Source organism: Aquarana catesbeiana, linkage group LG06 (assembly GCF_042186555.1).
Source record: "Aquarana catesbeiana isolate 2022-GZ linkage group LG06, ASM4218655v1, whole genome shotgun sequence".
Classification (NCBI taxonomy): Eukaryota; Metazoa; Chordata; class Amphibia; order Anura; family Ranidae; genus Aquarana; species Aquarana catesbeiana.
Window position 1 is genome coordinate 114,758,857 of NC_133329.1, and position 22,247 is coordinate 114,781,103.

Here is a 22,247-nt window from a genome sequence, read left to right on the forward strand (position 1 = left end):
CGGTGAACTGTATGTGGGGGACATTTTTGTGTGTGCATGTGCAGAAGTTCAGATACTACACTGCATAAGAATTTCTATTATTATTATTATTATTATTATTATTATTATTATGTTGGTGCTTGCTTTGCGGGCATTACTCACATACTGCTATGACCTTTGTTGCTAAAAACTCACAACCCCTTCCCATCTGCTAGTATCTTGAAAGCACTTTGTATTAAGTGTGCTTTTAATATTTTACACAAATGTAAAAAAAAAAAAATATATATATATATATATATATATATATATATATATATATATATATATATATATATATATATATATATATATATACATTGGAAAATGTTAGAAAAAAAAAACATTAAAAATGCCCAAAAAACAGTTTCCCTTTAACAAACACAATTTCATTTATGTAGATAAAACCCTGTTATTCCTGTGGTGCATTTGAAATCACAATCAGCGGCTTGCAAGAGATAGCAATTACATCTCCCAATCATAATAATCACAAGTCGCATTGCCCCTATGAAATATTGCCATTGAAGTGCCTAATACATATGCAATGCAAGCCATTTAAATAGGATATTATTAGTTTTTTTTCTAGTTGCATCAGAGTAGAGGATCATACAAAACAATCCTAGATAATTGAACAATTCCGTTTAAGACAGGACTGATGGATCTCTCATTGATCATTATCATTTGTGAAAGATTGGATGGGCATTTGATTATTGAGGTGTTTATTGTTTTCTGCTTGCATTCCATTGTAATGGTGAGGTGATTTTTTTTATATTCGATGGCAGCAGTAATTCAGGTTAAAATTTTGTACTTAATGCCAAACATCCAAAAGTAGCAGATCTGTTCCCTTAAAGAGGGGTAAGGTCCACTTTAAGGGTACTTTCACACTGGGGTGGTGCCGGCCTTAGTGGTAAAGCACCGCAAGTTTTAGTGGCGCTTTACTGCTGTTATAGCGGCGCTTTTTGGCCGCTAGCGGGGTGCTTTTAACCCCCGCTAGCGGCCAAAGAAAGGGTTAAAAGCTCCTGTGTTGAAGCGCTGCCAAAGCGATTTGCAGGTGCTTCGGCAGCACTACCCATTCATTTCAATGGGCAGGGTGTTTTGGAAGCAGTGTATGTACCGCTCCAGCACCGCCCCTGCACCTCCCTAAAGATGCTGCTTACAGGACTTTTTTCCCGTCCTGCAAGCGCACCGCCCCACAGCACTCGGGCTTTCACACTGGGGAGGCATGAGAGACGCTTTTCAGGCACTTTACAGGCGCTTTACAGGCACTATTTTTAGTGCTAAAACGCCTGGAAAGCACCCCAGTATGAAAGGGGTCTAACTCGGTGCTGTATTTAGGCCAAGGCTGACAAGGCCCAGGTCTAGGGCAGCACTTTGCGGGGGGCGGCGAAAAAGCCACCCCCCCACCCGCCTCCCAAGTCCCGGATCCCACGGCCTTCTCCCGCACAAATGCAGGCTCTGGCTGCCGGTTTGCTGTGGTGTGATGGCATACTTGGCGGGGGGGGAGCAACTCGCACCCCCATAAGCGGCCGGTGTCTGGCTGCATGTAATTTGGACAGGCGAAGGCGGAGCATAAAGCCCGTCCTCTACCCTCCTCCGTTTGGCTTTCCTGCATCGCTGGTCTCCCCGGCCAGGGGCGGGGTCTGTCTGATGACAGGACGAGGAGGAGGAGAGAGAGAGAAGCACGAGGAGAACCCCCTACCCTCTAGCCAGGACAGCAGGTAAAATATAGTAAATTACTATTACTCTTCTATTGTGCACATGAATGGGATCACTTTATTGCAGTTAATCTGTGCTCAATATGGAAATGAATTTACAGATCATGATATTGCAATAAAGTGATCCATGCTACAAACTCATTAAACAGTCCACCTTCAGTGAAAGTTCATGTACTGCAAACTTTGCTTCATGTACTGCAAACACTTTCACTAAGACCCCTTTTGCAGGGGTTTTTGGCCGCTAGCGGGGCGCTTTTAACCCCCGCTAGCGGGCGAAAAAGGGTTAAAACGACCCGCAAAGTGGCACTGCAGCGCCGCTTTGCCGTCAGATAGCGCTGAATAGCGCCACTAAAACGACAGTAAAGCGGCACTAAATATAGCACCGCTTTACCGCCGACGCCCGGGCGCTTTCAGTGTGAAAGGGCTCTAAAGAGGTTAAGGCTGCACTGATTGCCACTGATTAGGCGGCACTCTTAAGCTGCACTGATAAGGTATCACCGATATGCTACAGTGATGAGCACTGATGAGGCCGCACTGATGGCCACTGATAACCTGCACTGATGAGGCTGCATTGATAAAGGCTGCATTAATGAGCACTGATGAGGAGGCATTGATGGACACTGATAAGGCTGCATTGACGGGCACTGATGAGGCTGCATTGACGGGTACTGTTGAAGCTGATGGGCACTGGTGAGGCTGTGCTGATAGGTACTGGCGAGACTGCCCTGATGGGCACTAGTGAGGCTGCATTGAAGGGCACAGGTGAGGCTGCATTGAAGGGCACAGGTGAGGCTGCGCTGATGGGCACCGGTAAGACTGCATTGGTGGGCACCAGTGAGGATGAATTGATGGGCACTAGGGATGAGCTTCGTGGTCGAGTCGAACCCATGTTCGACTCGAACATCATGTGTTCGGTCGTTCACTGAATTACAAACGATATGGTCCGTTCGCACCCAATTCGAGTGGCGCGTCACGGCACCGCAGTGCATTGCTGGCTGATGATTGGCCAAGCATGCACTATGACCCGCATGCTTGGCCAATCACAGCACTGTGTGTACAGAGAGCCGTAATTGGCCAAAGCCAAGGAGGCTTTGGCCAATTATGGCTCAGTTAGATAGAGTAGGCAGGTCGAGTCAGTTAGCTGCAGTTACAGTCTATTGTGTATATATATATGCATCCCAGGTGTTGTGTGTGTGTGTGTGTGTGTGTATATATATATATATGTATATATATATATATATATATATATACACACACACTGTATTCAGTTTAGCTAGATCCTGTTCTTCTCTTCCTAATATACTGACAGGCAGGCAGGTGTTTTTACAGTATTTCCAGTTACTGTACTGTGTACCCTGCACAGTCTCACCTACAGTATAGCTACCTGCAGCCAGGTGCTTGTGTAGGCTCTTTAAAGTATTTCCAGTTACTGTACTGGGTACCCCGCACAGTTGCACCTACAGTATAGCTACCTGCAGCCAGGTGCTTGTGTAGGCTCTTTGAAGTATTTCCAGTTACTGTACTGTGTACCCTGCACCATTGCACCTACAGTATAGCTACCTGCAGCCAGGTGCTTGTGTAGGCTCTTTGAAGTATTTCCAGTTACTGTACTGGGTACCCCGCACAGTTGCACCTACAGTATAGCTACCCGCAGCCAAGTGCTTGTGTAGGCTCTTAACGTATTTCCAGTTACTGTACTGTGTACCCCGCACAGTTGCACCTACAGTATAGCTACCTGCAGCCAGGTGCTTGTGTAGGCTTGTTGAAGTATTTCCAGTTACTGTACTGTGTACCCTGCACAGTCTCACCTACAGTATAGCTACCTGCAGCCAGGTGCTTGTGTAGGCTCTTTGAAGTATTTCCAGTTACTGTACTGTGTACCCCGCACAGTCTCACCTACAGTATAGCTAACTGCAGCCAGGTGCTTGTGTAGGATCTTTGAAGTATTTCCAGTTAGTGTACTGTGTACCCTGCACAGTCTCACCTACAGTATAGCTACCTGCAGCCAGGTGCTTGGGTAGGCTCTTGACGTATTTCCAGTTACTGTACTGTGTAACCTGCACAGTTGCACCTACAGTATAGCTACCTGAAGACAAGTGCAGGTGTTGTCATACTAATAATACTACAGGCAGTTGATTCTGCTAGCTGCAGTACAATCGGGGTGTGTATATATATATATATATATATATATATATATATATATATATATATATATATATATATATATATATATATATATATACATCCACATCCCAGTTTTCTGCAGCTCACTGCAGGCCAATAATATGTCTGGAAGGTCAACAAGGAGAGGCAGACAGTCACAAGCCAATAAAAGAGGGCAAGCAGGCTCTGTGTCTAGAGGCAACAGTGCTGGTCGTGGACACGGTGCATCCTCATCAGCACGTGGCCGTGGGACATGCCTGGCCTTTTTTTCAGCAGCTGGCCGTGTTTTTCACCATCCTCATCCTCCTCATCCTCTCTCACCCAGGCTCAGGGTACTTTGTCTGGCAAAGCAGCTGCCAACGCGGCCTCTTCCCTCGGCTCAATGGAATCAGTGACTCCTTCCCTAGCCCCACCATATCCTCCTGAGGAGTCCCTCAAACTGTTTGACCACAGTATTGGGTACATGCTCCAGGAGGATGTCCAGCGTTTTGAAGGCTCTGATGATGGTACTGAGCTAGAGGAAGGCAGTAACGTGAGCCTGGACAGAGGGGGTGCCCAAGGAGGACAGCAATCTGGCAGTCATGTTCCCCCTGCTGCGGCATACTGCCAGGTTTGCTCCGGTGATGAGGAGGGAGGGGATGATGAGGTCACTGACTCAACGTGGATGCCTGATAGGAGAGAGGAGGAGGAGGCACATCACCAACAAGGTAGGATGCCCTCCAGGGGCCAGCCTAAGGGCAACACACTGACTGCATCACACTGCAGAGCTCCGCATGTGCAGGGCGCTGCTTTCTCTGTCTCGTTATTCCAAAAGTTCTTTGGTGTGGGCCTTTTTTGAGACGAGTGCATCAGATCGCACCGCTGCTATTTGCAACATATGTCTCAAGCGTATCTCGCGTGGCCAAAACATCTCCCGCTTGGGCACCACATGCTTGACCAGACATATGTTGACCTGCCATGCAGTTCATTGGCAATCGTACCTTAAAGACCCACACCAAAGAACAAAGAGGACCTCTCCTTGCTCCTCATCAGCTGAGATCTCCAACCCCACTATACCTTCAGTCCTCTCTGAGACCTGCACTGAGAGGAATGAAGGTGTAGAATTAGGTGTGTCACAGCCAAGTACTTGAGGGCAAGCTGCTATCGGTACACCGATGTCAGATTGTACCAGGCAAATTTCCCTGCACCACAGAAAGAAGTTCACTCCCAGCCATCCACATGCCCAGCGGTTGAATACTAGCTTGGCAAAATTGCTAGCACATCAACTGCTACCTTTTCAGTTGGTAGACGCTGCCCCCTTCCGTGAGTTTGTGGAATGTGCAGTTCCTCAGTGAAAGGTTCCCAAACGCCACTTTTTCTAACGGAAGGCGATTCCGGCTCTCTACCGGCATGTGGAAGGCAATGTCTTGGCCTCGCTGGACAGGGCGGTCAGCGGTGAGGTGCATATTACCGCTGACTTATGGTCCAGCAGGCATGGACAGGGACGTTACTTAAGTTTTGGCGTATTGGGTGACTCTGCTGGCAGCTGGGAAGGATGCAGGACAAGGTGCAGTAGTGTTGGAGGTTGTTCTGCCACCACGCCTCCAAAATGCCACTACTGGTGATTCTGACACACCTCTCTCCTCCACCCCCTCCTCTTTTTCTTCCTTCTTGGCCTCTTCCTGTGCTTTGTCCTTGTAACCAGCGGTGCTCTGTAGGCGTTCAAGGGGCTACGCAAGTACGCAGGCCAAAAGATGCCATGCGGTGCTTGAGCTGGAGTGCTTGGGGGACAGGAGCCACACTGGGGCAGAGATTCTGTCAGCTCTGCAGGGGCAGGTTCAGAGGTGGTTGACGCCATGCCAACTTAAGGCAGGAATGGTGGTTTGCAACAATGGCACCAACCTCCTCTCCGCTTTCCGACAGGGACAACCGACCCATGTGCCATGTTTGGCTCACGTCCTTAACTTGGTGGTGCAGCGGTTCTTGGACAGGTACCCGGGCTTACAGGATGTCCTGAGGCAGGCCAGGAAAGTCTGTGTGCGTTTCCGCCGGTCATATAATGCCAGTGCTCGGCTGGCAGACCTCCAAAAGGAATTTAACCTGCCCAAGAACTGCCTAATCTGTGACATGCCCACCAGGTGGAACTCAACTTTGGCCATGCTCAGCGGCTGCATACGCAGCAGAGGGCCATCAATGAGTACCTGTGCGACTATGGCACCAGGACAGGGTCAGGGGAGCTTGTTTTTTTTTCCCCACGCCAATGGGCCATGATCAGGGATGCATGCACTGTCCTGTCACCATTTGAGGAGGCCACGAGGATGGTGAGCAGTGACAGTGCATGCATCAGTGACACTGTCCCCCTTGTGCACCTGTTGGAGCACACGCTGCGTGGAATAATGGACAGGGCACTTGAGGCAGAACAGAGGTAGGAAGAGGAGGACTTCCTTAGCTCTCAAGGCCCCCTTTATCCAGACAGTGTTCCTGTGTGCCCGCCGATCACACAGGAAGAGTAGGAGGAGGAGGAGGATTGTGTCAGCATGGAGGTGGAGCCTGGCACTCAGCATCAGCAGCATTCTTTAAGGCATTTACAGTCCCAAGAAACCCATGGACTTGTACGTGGCTGGGAGGAGGTGGCTGTGGATCATGTCGTCCTTAGTGACCCAGAGGACTTTGGACCGAATGCCTCAGCAAACCTAGGCTGCATGGCCTCCCTGAACCTGCAAAGACTGCGGAAGGATCCTCGTATTCGTGGTATCAAGGAGAGGGATCGATACTGGCTGGCAACCCTCCTTGATCCACGTTACAAGGGTAAGGTTGCAGACCTTATCTTGCCGTGGCAGAGGGAGCAGAGGATGAAACATCTTCAGGAGGCCTTGCAGAAAGGTCTGTGCAACGCGTTCCCAGAGACTGGGAGGTTACAAACTCCTGTTCCTGAACAATGTGTTGCTGAGGCTTCGGTCAGTGAAAGAAGGAGCGGTGGAGAAGGTGGCTGTCTGACCGATGCGTTCAGACAATTTTTTAGTCCGCAGCCCCAAGGTATGATTGGTTTCAGCAACCATCGCCAGCGTCTGTTTTACATGGTGCAGGAATACCTAGGGGCAAGATCTGACTTGGACACCTTTCCCACCGAAAATCCTCTGGGTTACTGGGTCTTGAGGATGTATCACTGGCCAGAGCTTGCGCAGTATGCAACTGAGCTACTGGCCTGTCCTGCATCCAGTGTTCTTTCGGAACGCACATTCAGTGCTGCTGGAGGCTTTGTAATCGATCACAGGGTGCGTCTGCCCACCGACTCGGTCGATCGACTGACCTTCATAAAAATGAATCAGTCTTGGATCACCACCAGCTACCAAGCACCTGATGATGATGTAACCAAATAATTTTTTTTTTAAATGTCAGATCCCTTCAAGACTGCCTATGCTGATGCTGAGTGACTATCTTGTTATGCTGAGTGATTATCCTCTTCAATGATCATGCTGATAGCTTGTAAGAATATTTTTGGTTCTGGGTACCGCCACCAGTGGCTAAGGCCCAATTTTTCAGCCCCTGTTTAACAGGGGCGTGTAATTACAATTTTTGATGCAATACTTTGCAGCAGGGCTCGTTTGCGCTCCAACTAGAGTATCTGTGAGGGGTTGAAGTGTTGTGGCACCAGCACCAGTGCCTAAGGCCCAATTTTTCAGCCCCTGTTTAACAGGGGCTTGTAATTACAATTTTTGATGCAATACTTTGCAGCAGGGCTCGTTCCTGCGCTCCAACTAGAGTATCTGTGAGGGGTTGCAGTGTTGTGGCACCAGCACCAGTGCCTGAGGCCCAATTTTTCAGCCCCTGTTTAACAGGGGCGTGTAATTAAAATTTTTGATGCAATACTTTGCAGCAGGGCTTGTTCTTGCGCTCCAACTAGAGTATCTGTGAGGGGTTGCAGTGTTGTGGCACCAGCACCAATGCCTAAGGCCCAATTTTTCAGCCCCTGTCTAACAGGGGCGTGTAATTACAATTTTTGATGCAATACTTTGCAGCAGGGCTCGTTCCTGCGCTCCAACTAGAGTATCTGTGAGGGGTTGCAGTGTTGTGGCACCAGCACCAGTGCCTAAGGCCCAGTTTTTCTGCCCCTGTTCAACAAGGACATGTAATTTCAATTCTTGATCTAATATTTCACCGCAGGGCCCGTTCCAGCGCCCACCAAGAGTAACTGTGAGGACTTAGTGTTGTGGCACCAGCACCACCACCACCAAAGGCCCAATTTGTCTGCCCCTGTTCAACAGGGGCATGTAATTACAATTCTTGATCTAATATTTCACAGCAGGGCCCGTTCCAGCGCCCACCAAGAGTAACTGTGAGGACTTACAGTGTTGTGACACCAGCACCACCACCATCACCAAAGGCCCAATTTTTCTGCCTCTGTTCAACAGGGGCATGTAATTACAATTCTTGATCTAATATTTCACAGCAGGGCTCTGTGAGGGCTTACAGTGTTGTGGCAACACCAACACCTAAGGCCACAATTTCTGCAGAGTATATAGGGCAGGCCCCTAATTTAAAACTTCCAACTTACAAACGACTCCTACTTGCAAACGGAAGGAGACAACAGGAAGTGAGATGAAATCTACCCCTAGGAAGGGAAATCCTCTCCTGTAAGAGTTAATATGGGAAAAACGTTTCTCCTTTCTACTGATGCTTTATCACCAATCCTTGTTTCACTAAAAACCCAAAATTTTCTAAAAATATTTGTCATTAGGAGAGAAATTGAGGTGAAATCTTCTGAAGAGGAGCACAGACAGCAAAACAAATGTCACAGGGGTGATAACCCTTCCCTATGTTTTCCAAAAAACTTAAAATAGATTTTTTGGCTGGAGATAAACACGTTAAAAATGTACCAGTTCAAAATTACAAACAGATTATACTTAACAACAAACTTGCAGTCCCTGTCTTGTTTGCACCGCCTGTATACTGCTGTTCAGAGTATATAGGACCTGGTGTCCCCACGCCTTTCCTTTTTATAATTTGGGTGCGGGGTTCCCCTTAATATCCATTCAAGACCCAAAGGGCCTGGTATTGCACTGGGGGGGTACCTGTGCCGTTTGTCTCACTGATTTTCATCCATATTGCCAGGACCCGACATTACATTAAAGCCGCAAGCAGTTTTAAATGACTTTTATTCCTTTAAAAATGTCATTTTGTGCATGGACTGTTCTAAGCACGGGAAACACACGCCACTTTACAGGCAAACTATAGACACCCCCCAGATACGATATTTAAAGGAATATTTCACTTTTTTTTTTTTTACTTTAAGCATCATTAAAATCACTGCTCCCGAAAAAACGTCCGTTTTTAAAACTTTTTTTTGCATTGATACATGTCCCCTGGGGCAGGACCCGGGTCCCCAAACCCTTTTTAGGACAATACCATGCAAATTAGCCTTTAAAATTAGCACTTTTGATTTCGAACGTTCGAGTCCGATAAACGTCAATGGGGTTCTAACGTTCGTGCGAATTTTTGGTCCATTCACAGATTCTGGTGCGAACCAGGGGGGTGTTTGGCTCATCCCTAATGGGCACTGGTGAGGCTGCATTGATGGGCATCGGTGAGGCTGCATTGATGGGCACTGGTGAGGCTGTAGTGATGGGTACTGATGAGGCTGCATTGATGGGTACTGATGAGGCTGCATTGAAGGGCAGTGATGAGGCTACACTTGGTACCCACTTTTGATGTAGAGAGAGGAAAAGGTGGAGCTCTAAGATGAAAAGGTGGAGCCTAAAAGGGAATGTGTGTGGTTTACGGGTGGCAGGGCGGGACTTCAACTCAAAGGGGTGTGACCTTGAAAAGAAGGGGTGGGTCATATTTAAATATTTAAATTAGGGGTGCATGGGTTTAGTCAGGCCTAGGGCAGCACAAAACCTAAATACACCACTGGTCTAACTTCCGTAGAGCAGAAGGTGGCTTCTTCCTCCTATGAAGAAAATCCAAAACTTGCGAGAAGGAGAGGTTGCATCACAGTTCAGAACTGTTTTCCCATCAGATCTGGGCTACTCAGTGTGTTCTGAGATCTGGATGGAAAAAGTATATTTCAAAATTTTCTCCCAAAAGTTTTTTCTTGCTGCTTCTAGCATTTAAGAGGGGAGCGCACCTTGAACAAGTGGACCTGAGGTGTAACGATTGCTTTAAAGGGACACTGCTACACTATGAATGCTGGAATTGCAAACTTGATGGTGTTGTCTGGGCATGAAAAAATAAAAACATTTAAGCAAGTGCCTGAAGGCCCCTTTCACATGGGTACCTCTGCTAAGCAGAATCCAGTTGTTCAGCAGGGGATCTCTCTGCTAATTCCGGCTGAGCAGACGAATGACAGGTTCGTGTCCGCTCTTCTATGCAGAGTAGACCCAGACACAGTCCCACTCTTCCCGCTCTTCTCTATGTGGCAATCAAATGAAAACGGACCGCCTGTCCATAGCGAATAGTAATGAATTTCCTTGAAATCCATTAAAATTTGTTTAGTTTATTCCAACTAACTAATTCCAACTTTTCAGAACAATAAGAATTCGGATTAGTCGAAAATTAGTTGAAAATTCTGTGTGAAGAAATAGCTGGTTGTTAAGCAGCGGGCCGGGAAGCCAGCCGCCCTTGTCCTTAACAACCATGAGTCATCATCTGTCAGCGGGCTTCCCCACTGACAGATGAATATAAAGATAAAGAATGCCGGCAATTCGGGTCTGGTATGGATTTTATGGGGAACCTCACACAAAGTATAAAAAAAAAACAGTCCCCCCCAAAATCCATACCAGACCCTTATCCGAGCATGCAGTCTGGAAGGTCAGGAAAGGTGGGGGGGAAGAGTGAGCGCCCCCCCCTCCTAAACCATACCAAGCCACATGCCCTCAACATGGGGGGTGGGAGCTCTACGCCCTCTACCCCAAAGCACCTTGTCCCCATGTTGGGGATAAGGGCCTCTTTCTGACTATCCTGGGTTGTGGTTGTTGGGGTCTGTGGGTGGGGGGGGCTTATCGGAATCTGGAAGCCCCCTTTAATAAGGGGGCCACCAGATCCCGACCCCCCCATATGAATGGGTATCGGGTACATTAAACCCATACCCATTCACCCAAAAAAGTGTCAAAAAGTAGGAAACACAGGAAACTGTTTTTGACTAATCCTTTATTAAAAGAAAAAAAAATAGCGTCCCTCGATGTACATCCATCACGACGACTGCCGACCCGAAAAATAGAAAAATATCAAAAAGCGCTTTGCCTCCCATAAGGCTACCCACCGTATGCCCTCTCTTTGGCTTTGACAGCTCTTTGACATCAGAAGGGGGCGGTGCCACTGGGGGATGTAACCGATTGTCCCCGCCCCTTGCCTATATAAGAGCTGTCAAAGCTGAAGAGAGGGCAGATGGTGGGTAGCCTCTTAGGAGACTTAACAGTCAAAAACAGTTTCCTGTGTTTCTTACTGTGTGACACTTTTTTTGGTGAATGGGTACAGGTACATTCATATGGGGGGGTCAGTATCTGGGGGCCCTCTTGTTAAAGGGGGCCTCCAGATTCCGATAGGCCCCCCCACCCGCAAACCCCGAAAATCACAGCCCAGGGTTGTCGGTAAGAGGCCCTTGTCCCCATCAACATGGGGACTGTCAGGCCACCTGAGGCCAGGTGACAGATGCACACCGTTGGGATCAGGAGTGCACCGCAAGGCAGTGGACCCTACGGCTAACTGCTGCGGATGGGAGTCAGGGTGGTAAAGGAAGGCAGGGCTGCTGGAACACCAACACAGATCCCTCCGGGGTTAGAGCGTAAGATTTCCTAGGGCGTGGAGTCTAAGAGCCAGCAGGTGTTCACCAGAGCATCTAGTGGTGAGGATGGACTGAGCTGCAACTGGCTCCAGGTCGCGACACCCAGGGTCCCCTAGCTTACGCCCACAGTAGGCAACAGGAGGATAGGGATAGTAAGGGAATAAGCCAAGGTCGGTGCAACTAGCAGACAAGGACAGCAGAGTACATGCCAAAGATTCAAGGTCACAGGCAAACAGGGATAGTCGGGGACAGGCCAAAAGGTCAGGGTCACGAGCAGACAGGAATAGTCGAGAACACACCAAGGTCGGTAACAGAAACAAACTTAGAGCACACGGCAAGCAGGAAACAGGAAGCCAAACACACAATGTTGATCAGCAGGGCTGGCCTGTAGTGCACAGGTTAATATAGAGTTCTCTGATAGGAGCTGGGGTGGAGCCATGCTTAGAGGAGAGATTATAAAAGCAGTCAGGTGAGAGTGGCTGGTCTCCAGAGATGAAAACATGGTGAGAGGTAAGCTGACAGACAAACTCTATTGCATAACCATGACAGTACCCCCCCTCTTATGAGGCCTCCCCCTTCCCCGCCTGGGACCAGGTTTAGAGGGGAACTTCAAATGAAACTTCCTCAACAGACGAGGTGCAAAGACCTCAGAAGCCGTGATCCATGACCTCTCCTCAAGACCAAACTCTTTCCAATGCACAAGGTACTGGAGAATGCCTCTACAGACTCGGGAATCCAAAATTTGGCTAGCCTCGTACTCCTGATTATCCTCAGAGACCGCCGCTGCGGTAGAGAGAGGACGATAGAACTTATTGAGCACTAAAGGCTTCAAAAGGGCAACATGGAAGGAGTTAGAGATTTTGAGGCTTTTGGGAATCTGGAGCTTGAAACAAACCTGATTCAGTTTAGAAGTTATGGTGTACAGACCAATGAATCTTGGGGCAAATTTGAGAGAAGGAACCCGGAGTCTGATGTTCCTGGTGGAGAGCCAGACTTTGTCTCCTGGCTGTAGAGAAGGCGGCTTACGCCTGTGACGGTCAGCAAAACTCTTGAATTTGTTGGCAGCTTTCTGGAGGGAATAATGAACGTCAACCCACATGGAATTGAATGATTCCTGAACAGTAGCCAAGGCTGGAATGTCGGAAGAACCGGTCATAGGAAGAGGGAGTTGAGGATGTCTTCCATAAACAGTGAGCAAGGGTGTTTTCTGAGAACTGACGTCGACATGATTATTGTGGGAGAACTCTGCCTACGAGAGTAGTGATGCCCAATCATCGTGATGAGCCGAGACCAAGGTACGGAGAAAGACCTCCAACTCCTGGTTAACCCTCTCAGTCTGGCCATTGGATTGGGGATGGTAAGAAGAGGTAAAATCCAAGGTAATGTTGAAGGATTTGCAAAAGGCTCTCCAAAAATGAGAAGTAAACTGAACACCCCTTTCCAAAACGACATGGGAAGGAACACCATGGAGGCGGAAAATCTCTCATACAATATGGGTACCAAGGCAGGGGCAGAAAGGAGACCAGGAAGAGGAACAAAATGAGCCATCTTGGAGAACCGTTCGATTACCACACAAATGAGCGTATTATTCTCAGACAGTGGGAGATCGGTGATAAAATCCATGGCAATGTGAGACCAGGGCTCCTTAGGGATGGGCAAGGGCATGAGAAGACCAGCAGGGGCTTGTGTGGAGGATTTAGACTGAGCACAGACATGACAAGCCTTAACGTAATCTTTAACATCCGAGTAGAGATTAGGCCACCAGTAGTGACGACTGATGAGCAGGAAGGATTGGAGAAATCCAGCATGACCTGCCATCTTAGAATCATGTCCCCAACAAAGTATCTTAGCTCTTAGCTCAGTGGGAACAAAGGTCTTGCCAGGAGGAATTTTTGATTCCAGGGTGGTAGAATGGGCAACAATGCATGAGACCGGAATGATCGGCTCAGGATCAAGGGTGGACTCCTCGTCCAAACTGTTAAATGACCTAGAGAGCGCATCAGTCCGACCGTTGCAGGAACCAGGCTTGTACGTAATTGTGAATTTAAAACGGGAAAAGAAGAGACTCCAACTGGTCTGTCTGGGGTTCGGATGTTTAGCATTCTGTAGGTATTGTAGATTCTTGTGATCAGTAAAGATCATTATGGAGTGAAGGGAACCCTCCAAGAGATGACAACACTCCTCCAACACCAATTTAATTGCGAGAAGTTCGCGATCACCAATGGCATAATTTCTTTCTGCCTGAGAAATTTTTTTGGAGAAGAACGCACATGGTTGACGTCTCTTCTCAAAGAACTGAAGAAGCACAGCTCCCACCCCCATCGAAGAAGCGTCTACTTCAATAAAAAATGGGTCCCCAGGATTTGGTCTCCTCAAGAGAGGTCCAGAAAGGCCTGTTTCAGATCGTGAAACGCAGAGACAGCTTCAGGAGGCCAGTCTGTGGCATTGGAAGAGTAATTCCTTATGAACTGCCTATAATAATTTGTGAAGCCAAGAAAGTGCTGTGTGGCCTTGAGGCTAACAGGAAGGGGCCAGTTGGTAATGGCCGAGACCTTTCTGGGATCCATACGAACACCTAAACTAGAAACAAAACATCCCAGAAACAGGACCTCAGAACATTCAAAGGAACATTTCTCCAGCTTGGCATAGAGATTATTCTCTCTAAGGTGCTGAAGTACGGTGCGGACATGGTTTCTGTGAGCAAGCAGATTTTCGGAAAAGATGAGAATGTCATTCAGATAGATGACAGCAAACTGATACTGAAGATTTAATTGACAAAGTTCTGAAACACAGCTGGAGCATTATACAAACCAAAAAGCATAACCAGGTATTCGTAATGCCCGTCCCTAGTGTTAAACGCAGTCTTCCATTCGTCACCTTCCCGTATTTGATTGAGATTGTATGCACCTCTGAGATCCAACTTGGTGAAAATAGAAGCCCCCTTCAACCTGTCGAATAGCTCAGATATTAGAGGTAAGGGGTATCGGTTTTTGATAGTCACTGCATTTAAACCTCGATAGTCGATGCAGGGTCTCAGGGTACCATTCTTATTGGCAACGAAAAAGAACCCTGCTCCTTCAGGCGATGAGGATTTCCAGATGAAACCTCTCTCCAGATTCTCGGCGACATACTCAGACAAGGCCTGGGTCTCTGGAATGGACAGAAGGTAGGTACGACCCCTGGGCAGAGTTGCTCCAGGGACAAGGTCAATAGCACAGTCAAAAGACCTGTGGGGAGGAAGTACCTCAGCAGACTTCTTACAGAACACATCCCGGTAATCGCTGTATGCCACGGGAAGATCAGAAGATACGGATGTGGTAGCAAGAGGAAGTCTCTCCTTGGGGCCACCTTCAGAAGACAGGACGAGAAACACGAAGGACCCCAAGCCAGGATCTGCCCAGAGACCCAGTCCACATGTGGAGAGTGAAGCTGTAGCCAAGGAAGGCCCAATACAATGGGGATAGAGGCCTTGGGTAGAATGAGGAAAGAAATCCACTCCTGGTGGAGTATCCCTATCGACATCCTAATGGGTAGCGTCTGGAAGTGGATAGGGCCCCCTGGGAGCACAGTGCCATCAATTGCCGAGACTACCAGTGGTGTAGTGAGGAGAGACAGGGTAAGCTTCATAGAAGAAGCAGTTTTCCAGTCCATAAAATTGCCGGCAGCCCCGGAGTTCAGATATGCTAGGACTGATTGGGGAGAAGTGCCTACATGGAGGAACACCCTTCTCTGCACTTTCTCCAGTTCCCGATATCCTTTTTGAGAACTGGTGCCCAAAACTTAACTGCATTTTCCAGATGAGGTCTTACTAATGATTTAAAAATAAATTGTAGCGCTAGAAACACACAAAAGATATTAATAATAAGTAAAATTCAAAGTACATATAGACGTAATGTCCCAGAAAAAGCAAATATGTGATCCAAAGGAGCAAAAAAGTCCACAATGAGAATGGATAATCCGTATATCAATTCTGTCTGCTTCTCAACCTTCAGCTGGTATATCATCAATTTAAGCGAGTAGATAAAATACGCTTACCAGAGAATGATTTGTACAGGGGCAAAATGATATCTCTTTCTCTCTCTCTGGAGTTAATACCTCTCTTAATACAAGAAAGGACTTTGCTCGCTTTGGAAACTGCAGCTTAGCATTACATGCTAATATTAAGCTTATGGTCTACCAGAACACCCAGATCCTTCTCCACCATTGATTCCCCCAGTTGTACTCCCCCTAGTATGTAGATTGCAGACACGGTTCTTAATTTTCGGGCTTTTGTCCCACCTTGCAGCGATTTCCGAATCGCCGAGTAGCTTCTGCCCGGCGCTCGTAGTATCTATTACTACAGCCGGGCAGTTTTATTGACATCTGAGTTAGATGTCACTTCTTGTTTTCTCTCTCCCATTGCGCCCAAGAGAGAGAGAACCGGAAGTATGAGGAGCGGACTCCTCCATTGCCGCTGCCAGTGGAAGGAGACACTGCAGGAGAGGACAACACAGCAAGGTAAATACCGCTGTGCTCCCACGGAGAACGGGAGGGGGGAAGGGAGGGTTTGATGTGACACAGGCTGGCTGCATTTGGAGGGAAACAGGCTGGCTGCATTTGGTGGAACACAGGCTGGCTGCATTTGGTGGGACACAGGCTGGCTGCATTTGGTGGGACACAGACTGGCTGCATTTGGTGGGACACAGGCAGGCTGCATTTGGTGGGACACAGGCTGGCTGCATTTGGAGGGACAGAGGCAGGCTGAATTTGGTGGGACACAGGCTGGCTGCATTTGGTGGGACACAGGCTGGCTGCATTTGGTGGGACACAGGCTGGCTGCATTTGGTGGGACACAGGCAGGCTGCATTTGGTGGGACACAGGCAGGCTGCATTTGGTGGGACACAGGCAGGCTGCATTTGGTGGGACACAGACAGGCTGCATTTGGTAGGACACAGGCAGGCTGCATTTGGTGGGACACAGGCAAGCTGCATTTGGTGGGACACAGGCTGCATTTGGTGGGACACAGGTTGCATTTGGTGGGATACAGGCAGGCTGCATTTGGTGGGACACAGGCAGGCTGCATTTGGTGGGACACAGGCAGGCTGCATTTGGTGGGACACAGGCAGGCTGCATTTGGTGGGACACAGGCAGGCTGCATTTGGTGGGACACAGGCTGCATTTTATGTGACATAGGCTGCATTTTATGTGACACAGGCTACATTTGGTGTGACACAGGCTGCATTTGATGGGACACAGGCTGCATTTTGTGTGACTCAGGCTGCATTTGATGGGACACAACCTGCATGTAAGGAGGGACTCCGCTGAGGGCACCTGATGTAAGGACGGACTCCGCTGGGGACACCTGATGGCATCTGGTGGCAGGCGACGTGGCTAGTGACACGCTCAGGGCTCCCACTGATTCTGCATTATGATGAGTTGAATGATTTCATTTTATATTACAATGTAATAATAGAAATAATGTGCTTCAATCATCCTGACACTATAACAAACATGGTGCAGGGATGATTGAAGTGCTAACACCAGGTGTTTGGAATATCTTTATCTGCTGATTGTTAAACTTTCTAGAATACACATATTTCTATTGTTGTGTAGGATCTGGGCCTGCTGTCCCTCCATCCCTCTCTCCCTCTCCCTCGTTCATCTCAGACGCTAACCACACCACTTTAGAGACACGCCCACTATTTTGCTGAAACCACTCCCATTTTCACCAAGTGGGAGGGGTCAAAAAGGAAGGGCGGGGTCTGGCGCCCCCCCATCCTAAACTTCACCAGCCGCCACTGGAAATGGTACTTTTAGTCCCAGACCCTATATCATTTATAAATATATTAAAACGTAAAGGTCCCAACACTGAACCTTGGGGTACACCACTAATAACCTTAGACCATTCAGAGTAAGAATCATTAACCACTACTCTCTGAATTTGTTTTTTTAGCGAGTTTTCTATCCATTTACAAACTGATCTTTCTAAACCTGTACACTTTACCTACACATTAGCCGTGTGTGGGGAACGGTGTCAAACGCTTTGCCAAATCCAAGTATACCACGTTCACAGCCAACCCTCTGTCCAAGGTTTACTTACCTCCTCATAAAAAGAAATCAAATTTGTTTGACAACTTCTGTCTTTCATGAATCCATGCTGTCTGTTGCTTAAAATGTTTTTTTCCAGCAAGAACTCATCTGTGTGGTCTTTTAAGGCTTATATATTTTGAAGGCTTATATGCAACTTATTGGCCATAAAATATGTATTGGGTATTGCCCTGGGTGACATGTATGAATGAAAACATTTTTTTTTAAAAAAGATCTTTTTTTACAGGCACAGTGATTTTAAGTGAAACAATACAAATTAAATATTCCTTGAAATATAGTGCCTGGGAGGTCCCCTTAGTCTGCCTGTAAAGTGGCGCACCTGTACCATGTATAGTTTTGCTGCAGCAAAACTGACATATATAAAGAAAAAAAAGACATTTAAATAGATTTTCCCGGCTGCAAGCCTTCTTGAAGAAAAAACTTTGCCGGCAATACAAAATGTGAAAAAAAAAATGGCATGCAGCCTGGCAGGCCAGGAAAGGAGGGGATAAGCGAGTACCCCCCCCAAATCATACCAGGCCACATGCCCCCAACATGGGGGGTTGCATTTAGGCAGCAGTCGGTGACGTCATATGGGGCGGTGCTACCAGGTGACGCTGCCAGGTGGCCCCACCCCTTGCCTATTTAAGAACTGTCAGATGGCGGAGCAGGCACACAGCGGCGGACAACATGATTGACAATGTACTTACATCAGGAAAAGGAATTTTCAAAAACTGTGTTTTTATTTCTTTTTGACACTTTTTTTGGTAAATGTGTAGGTGTACAATGTACCCCATACTAACAGTCACATGGGGGTGCTGTGATCTGGAGGCCCCCTTATTAAAGGGGGCTTCCAGATTCTGATAAGCCCCCTGCCCGAAGATCCCCACAACCACCACCCAGGGTTGTGGGGAAGAGGCCCTTGTCCCCATCAACATGGGAACAAGGTGCTTTGGGGCAGGGGTCAGAGCTCCCCTGCCCCAAAGCTCCCCCCTATGTTGAGGGCTGAGATGGTTCATTAGGGGGGGCACTCACTCGGCTCACCCCCCTATTCCTGGCTTCCCCAGCTGCATGCTTAGATAAGGGTCTGGTATAGATTTTGGGGGGACCCCATGCTGTTTTTTTTATTTTGGCACAGGGTTCTCCTTAAAATCCATGCCAGACCCAAAGAGCCTTGTATGGATTGGGGGTGACCCCTATGCTGTTTTTTTTCCACATTTTTGTATTGTCGGCAATTTTTTTTTTTCCATTCAGCTGTCAGCAGGGATGCCCACTGACAGCTGAAGACTCATTCGTTGTACGGCCTGCTCCTTAACAACCAGATATTCACTGTGCCCTGATTTGGCAAAGCCTTGCATTGCTTCAGCCAATCAGGGCTCAGAATGCACTGTGCAGGGTGCACTGTATTGTGGGGCACTCAGCAGGCACTCACATGTCACTGAGCACCCCGCAAATTCAGGGGTTCAGCGGACACCCGAACGGGCACTATTGGGGGCCGAACCAGTGTTCAGGCCGAACCAGTGTTCAGGCCGAACCGTTTGCCCATCACTAATGTTCTGATATGTCTTCTTCTTTGCTTGATAGAGCTTTACCTTGCATTTTTGGATGGCATGTTTTGGAAGTATTCCTGAGTCCATGCAGTGATGTTCCTCACAGAATCATGCCTGTTTTAAAAGCCATGTTATCTGAGGGCCCGAGGATCACGGACCTCCAATATTGTGTTTCGGTCTTGTACCTTGCATACAGAGATTTCTCCAGATTCTCAGAATCTTTTGATGATATTATGCACTGTAGATGATGATATATTTAAACTTGTAATTTTCAGTGCAGCTTTTTACAGATTGCTGAACCTCTGCCCATCTTTACTTATGGGATACTCTGACTCTCTAAATTGCTCTTTTTATACCCAATCATGTTACTGACTGTTTTTCAATTAACTAATTAATTAGTTGCAAAATGTTCTTCCAGCTCTTCCTCGTTAGAACCACTTGCTTTGCCAGATTTTTGTTGTCCTGTGCCAACTTTTTTTGAGACATGTTGCTGCCATTAATTTTAAAATGACCTTATTTTTTTCCTAACCACCTCAATACCAGGCACTTACACCCCCTTCTTGCCCAAGCCAACTTTCAGTTTTCAGCGCTGTTGCTGTTTAAATGACAATTACGCGCTCATGCTACTCTGTACCCAAACAGAATTTTTATCATTTTGTTCCCACAAATAGAGCTTTCTTTTGGTGGTATTTGATCACCTCTGCGTTTTTAATTTTTTGCTAAACAAATAAAAAAAGACCTAAAATTTTGAAAAAAAAGTTTTTCTTTTGTTTCTGTTATAAAATTTTGTTAATAAGTAAGTTTTCTCCTTCACTGATGGGTACTGATAAGGCGGCACTGACGGGCACTGATAAGGCGGCACCAATGAGGTGGCACTGACTGGCACTGATGAGCACTGATAGGCGGCACTGATGGGTGGCACTGATATGTAGCACTGATGGGCATTGATAGGCGGCACTGATGGGCACTCATGGGTGGCACTGGTGGGCACTGATGGGCACTGATAGGTGACACTGATGGGCACTGAAAGGCTGCACTGATGAGTACATATGGGTGGCACTGATAGGCGGCACTGCTGGGCACTAATGGGCACTGATATGCAGCATTGATAGATGGCATTGATAGTCATCACTGATGGCACTGGCAGGCACTGGGGATGGGCACTGATTGGCAGCTGCCTGGGCACTGATTGGCATTTCCCTGGTGGTCTAGGGTGGCATACCTGGTGGTCCAGGGTGGTGCCAATCCCTGGTGAGCCTGGCAGGATCCTGGTGGTCCTGAGTGGGCATCTGAGGGGGGCTGCGCTAATAAACAATCGGCACAGACCCCCCTGTCAGGAGAGCAGCCGATCGGCTCTCCTCTACTCGCGTTTGTCAGGCACGAGTGAGGAAAAGCCGATCAACGGCTCTTCCTGTTTACAACGTGATCAGCCGGGATTGGACACGGCTGATCACATGGTAAAGAGCCACTGTCAGAGGCTCTTTACCGAGATTGGTGTAGTGGTGTGTCTGACTGACACACTGCACCACCGATCGCCGTGATGGATGCCCCCATGGGCACGCAAAAGCGGTCGTTCTGGGTGGACGTCATATGACAGCCGGCGGGTGTGAGGTAGTTAAAATGGTACATTTTCTCACTGTAAACTTTTCATATGTTTTCTATTTTCTATTGTGAATAAAATACGGTTTAGAAATCACTGCATTCTGTTTTAATGTAGATTTTTTTGCAGATTTGGGGTTGTACAACAAAAAACATTCCATGCCATATTTAGCCTACCAAGTAAACAAATAGGAGCAGTTTATTGTTAGGGATTACATTTCATTTAATTACATGAGGTCTAAACAGTAGTAGTGGCAAAAAAAGAAAAAGACCATGTTGCCAGACCATTTATTTTAATAAATTCTTTCCATAAGATTACGTGCAGGTTTATTGTATTTTAGGTATGTTAAACCTCCAAAAGCCTGTGAGCCTGCTGCTGGATGTGGCCTTCTTAGATGTGATATCAGCAGTGCTAGAAGACCCTGATCTGTCACTCATGTGACGCTCTATAGCATTTCCCTATACTCCTCTGGTGGCGACATAAATGGTTATGTAGGAAATTGAGGGGAGTGGCAGAGGAGCTAGACCAGCACAGACAGCAATTAGACAGTGCAAAGATGGAAGAGGTAGTGCTAGGGAATTGACTCATCTTGGAAAAATTCTCTAACAAGTTTAATAAAGGCAAATTGTAAGTGAGAAAAAAAGAAATTTAGGGAAAGGGAAAACACTGCAAGTATTTAAAACTCTTGATATTTCTGTCCCTTTATCTATCATTTTTTCAGGTAAGTTGCTCACAGGGTCTCTTTAATTTGATTCCATTGAAATATTGAAATGGTATGTTTTCTTCCTGGAATTTTCTAGCATACGCAATGAAGTTCTCGTCAATATCTGTAGGCGTTCAGCTAAGCATCTATCATTAAGGATAAATATTTCTGCGAGTAAATTATTAGAATTCAGTGTAAGGTATAAAAACACATAAATGCATTTATACATTTCAATGTAGTCCAAGGAGAGCCACAAGTGACATGTGTTGAGGAAGCACAGTTCCCATAATGCCTTGCGGTGCTCTGACATATTATGCATCATTTACTTTGGCGTAGCAGACGAGATCTGGTCCTGGAAGAATACATGAAGACTTTGCTGTAACATTAGCTGTTAAAATTTGTATAACATAGCAGCTTCTATTGAGCTGTGAAGAAGTTACCCAGCATGGCTCTTTGTTTACAAGGGACGTTCATCAAACACCATCAGAATAAAAATATTCTCAGTGTGCGCTGAATATTCCTCGTTATACTTTATGGAAAGCTGACATTAGTCCTACAGAGCAACTTAACTGAAAGCTGATTTCTCTGGGTTGGGTGGTAACAGATAGATCTGATCCTCCTGCTTGCTCTTAATGTTCTTACAAAGAAGTGAGGAGCATGTCCCAACATGGG